Source organism: Sceloporus undulatus, chromosome 1 (genome assembly GCF_019175285.1).
Source record: "Sceloporus undulatus isolate JIND9_A2432 ecotype Alabama chromosome 1, SceUnd_v1.1, whole genome shotgun sequence".
NCBI classification, from domain to species: Eukaryota; Metazoa; Chordata; class Lepidosauria; order Squamata; family Phrynosomatidae; genus Sceloporus; species Sceloporus undulatus.
Genome location: NC_056522.1, coordinates 141,615,821 through 141,620,250, shown reverse-complemented (window position 1 = coordinate 141,620,250; position 4,430 = coordinate 141,615,821). Strand labels below are relative to the sequence as shown.

The 4,430-nt window shown below is 40.6% G+C and overlaps 1 protein-coding gene across 3 annotated transcripts in view; it reads left to right on the top strand.

Annotated features, from left to right (window-relative positions):
• Positions 1–4,430, top strand: part of LOC121919898 (glutathione S-transferase A3-like) — an 88,485-nt gene that overhangs the window by 7,990 nt on the left and 76,065 nt on the right. The gene's annotated exons all lie outside the window — the stretch shown is intronic.

The window sequence follows — 4,430 nt, the reverse complement described above, 5'->3', positions numbered from 1 at the left end:
TGTAACAGGAATGCTTCCCAAATTAATTTCATTTCATTGATTCCCTGTGTTAAATTTCAGTTTGTTGGTATTAAATGAAAGGCTAGAGCAATAATGAGCAGCATGTGGCCCTCCAGATTATGTTGGACTGCAACTCCCATCATCCATCATCATTAATGCCGATGGCTGGTGCTGATGAGAGCTGTAATCTAACAACAGCTGGAAGACCACATGTTGCCCACCCCTAGTTTAGTGGATGAACTGTGGAGGAATGACTTCTAATGAACAAGTCTATGCGAACTTAGTTCTGTTTGGAAGTCAAGTGCGTAAATAGTGCTCCACCCAGCACTTTTTGGTTGCAACTGGGAGTGATAGTTAGCTGAAATATACTGGCTCATAACTTATCAACAGATCCTCTATTGTAAGCCAGAAATTTTAGATATCATGCACAGTAAACAAAAGTAGACATGCAGTAACCAAATTTAGAAATGTTGCAGTACAGTGCTCTCTCCTTGAGGTCCTTCCCATAGAGATTGTATTTCCCAGCAATGTAGTTGAGAATGGCTCGGGTCTGCACCATCTTCATCCCATCAATTTCCACCATGGGCACTTGCTGGAAAAGCAGGAATCCATCTTGTGGAAAGAGAGGAAAAATGTGAAGAATACATTTATTTTCCTTGTTATATTGTTATGACTTTAGAGAACATTTTATGTCATGCTTTGTAACAGAGTTATTTTTGTATACTGTATGAAGCCCCCATACACTTACACACACACACACACACACACACACACTTGTGTAAGTATAGCGCATCCGCGTTACATGTGGGTGTATCATACATGGCTTCAAGCTTATGCTAAAGCCGCCCGGCAATTAAGCAAAGGAGCATGTGCCTATGGTGTGTGCACCGCACCGCAACAATGCACCCCATTGTTTTCAATGGGGGCACAAGCATACACAGACTTCTCTTTACATGGGGAGATCCGCAAAGAATCCCCAGCATAAGGGAAGGGCCCACTGTACCAAGTGAAAATCCTGAATCATATTACTGTGCACTGTAGGACTGAATCACTTGCATCTAGCTCTGTACAACAAAAATATTTAAAAGCAGAAAGACTGGTAAAATTTATCACATTAAACAAAATATGACTTATAATATAATACTTTATGAGTGCACAAGATGCAAAAATATCTATTGCCACAGCTCAGTTCCTTCATAAAGCATCACTGTTGAGATCTAGATATGTGGGGATGATTGGTGTTAACTGTAAGCGTGGTGAAGAGATTTGACATATGATGATGGATGTTTAATGTTATTTCTACCTCCCATTTTAATTCTATTTTACTTCTAATTGTAATTATCTTACACATAATTGATTGTTTTAACATTTTTATTCTTACCTGTTTATTTGTATATTTTTCAGTACATATTGTATATTTTTATTTAGATTTGTATAGTCAGTATATAAGCTGTGCATGTTTAGGCTATTCATAAGTATCTATATTGTATTGTGGTATATTGTACTTAGTGCACAATATTAACATTTAATATATGTGTGTGCGTGTGTGTCATTGCTTGTATTACTATGTTTTGAGTATTTTGAAACGGCCCTCGGGCTACTCAATAAACATAATGATTGACCTATAATTACACAATGACATGCAGAGGCTGGAAGAAATATTCATCCCCCTTTGATCACATGTTGTATTACAATCTAGAATGAAAATGGATGTAATTGACACTGCTAGCACTCATTGACCCTGCCGCAAATAACAAAAAATGTGAGACCTCAGGTCCCGTTGTTTTCTATGGCAATGCGACATGTGCATGGCCGCATGTGCCTCCATTAAAAAAAAAGAAAGAAAGGGGGGGTTGCTATCCACAGAAGCTCAAATCTGCAGATGGCAAGCCCAAAAATAACAAGAGCCCACTGTAGACACCACACATTCTTTTTCCACTTTCACATACATAGTTTATAAACCACACTGTGGATTCCGTTTTTTTTAATTGGATGGTCCATCCTAGAATCTGGGGTCTGTATATATTTGATGAGGCACTAGAGTGTTCTGTGACAGAAATTCCACCATCTCCCTAACCTCTATCCAGGAGTGCATGCATGGAACCTGGCAATTCAGTCAAATAATGTGCTAATTATGTGTGTGAAAGGCTGCTTGGAAATATCAATTTCTCTAAAAGGTTTCCACTTAACTTTTTTTTTACTGTAAGAGCTGTTCAACAATGGAGTGGACTGCCTTGGACGATGGCAGACTCTAATCTCTGGTCTTTAAACAGAGTTTGGTCATCTTTCAGAACTGCTTTACTTATATATTCCTGCATGGAAAGGGGCTGAAATAGAGGGCTCTTGTGGTCCTAATTCAGATTCTCGGATTGTACTATGCAACCCTTGTACTGAATGGCAACACAGTGCAGCTGAATATACAACCAAAGGAGTCCTACCACCAATTTCAGCAAGCACAGCTGCACTTCCATGATCTTGTCAATGTGCTGCATCCAACAAAAATGTACAACTGCTTCCATGGGAGAACACACACATGCATAAGGCACCAAGAGGACTTCAGACATCAGTGGCAGAATAGGGCAGAAGCATCTAACATTTTAAACATTTATTTGTCTAAACATTTTCATTATTTCAAGTTTGCAAACTTTCCAAATGCCATCCTGTTACGCCATTATGTCCATGTAAACCGAGTTTTGATTCTGTAAAGTTGAATGGCATCATCATACAACATTTGTACTTTCAGGAGACAATAGAGATGTAGCAATGTCTTTGGGACCACTGTACAAGCCACCATAGTGCCATGGGTCCTATTAGCACTGCAGTGGACTGTGTCCCATTACATAATGGGCCCCCACTGTGCAGGTTACCCCAATATATATCAGTTCACTGGAAGGGCTGTATATTGTGTCACAAATGTAGTTACATCATGGTAAAGTTACAAACTGTATCCTCTGTGATTGGATTCCAGTCCCCATTTATTCCTCTCCTTTGCTATCAATTTCTGATATACCAAAAATTCTCATTGATACCTAGTAATGACTAACAATTGTTGAGCTCCTGCAACTCAATTAATAACATGGTATTAATGTGGTAATGTGTCTAATAATGTGGTAGCTGCCCACCTTTTCAAAGACCGGGAAATATCTGCCAGTGGCTTTCTCGAGGATGGCTGTCTTTTCCTTCTCTTTCTCCTTCGCATCAATTTTTTTGAAGGGCAGGATCATGATCATTTCATTCAGGTCCACAGCACCTTCACCGTACATATCAATTCTGTAAAAAGAGAATGCTCTTATGATGCTTGCTAACCAACTATACCTATGTAGCTTAGGGGCTGTACAGACAGCCCCTAAGGGGTGGCCTGCAGCCTTCCCATTTGTAGCCAGATTGGGCCACAGCAACTGCACGCTGCAGCCCTGATCTGGCCTTTCCAGGGTGCAAAAAGAGCGCAACAGCCATGGTGCCGCAGCTTTACAGTGCTCCTTCAGCGCTGCATAGTACAGACGCAGCACTGGAGGAGTGCCGTGACACCATGTGATCGGGCATCACAGCGCCCCCTGGGGAGCAGAGCCGGGGCGTGCATCTTGTAGATGCTACATCCCGACTCCGCCCCCAGACCTGCCCAAAGTGCCAGTCTCCATAGGTCCTTGGTCTATTAAAACTTAAATGTACAACACTCTTTCTCCCATTGTGAAAGAGCTCTTTCCTCCCATTATACTGATCTAATGACAGATTAAGAATTATAATATTATGAAGTACTATGAGAATATCATATGACAGGAGAATTTCAAAGGTACAATTCACTTCATTAACATTGTATCTCATATATAATCCTTTAAACAACCCTGCATGTTAACATTGGTGTATTGACCTTCTTGGGGAAGGAGAAGAACTCATGCAAAGACAAGCAGACTGCAGCCTTCCAGATGTTGTTGGACAACAACTCCAACATTCATTACCCCTGGCTAGGACTGATGAGAGGAGCTGCAGTCCACCAGTCCATTTATGGATGGCCACAAGTTGTCCCTTTAAGAGGGAGGATGAAGCCAAGGCGCGTTTTAATTTTTTTAAATTATAAATTTAACACTGAGCTAAACACAAGGTCAAAACAATTAGTGGGGAAATCGTACAGCAGTGTCACAGGCATCATCCCAAGGAGTGAGGGAAATGTACAGTTGGCCCTTTGTATCCACAAGTTTTTTTATCCACAGAATCAATCATGGCTTGAAATCTTTTAAAAAATTCAAAAAGCAAACCTTGTTGTTTGCCATTTCATATTAAGGACATCATTTTGCTACCCCATTGTATATAACAGGAATTGATGATCCATGGGGAGTCTTGGAAACAAATCCCAAAGGATGCTGAGGGCCCAGTGTACTATAATCCTCTCTTCCAGGTGGGTAGGCAGAATGAATGATTTTCTTGGGGCTCTT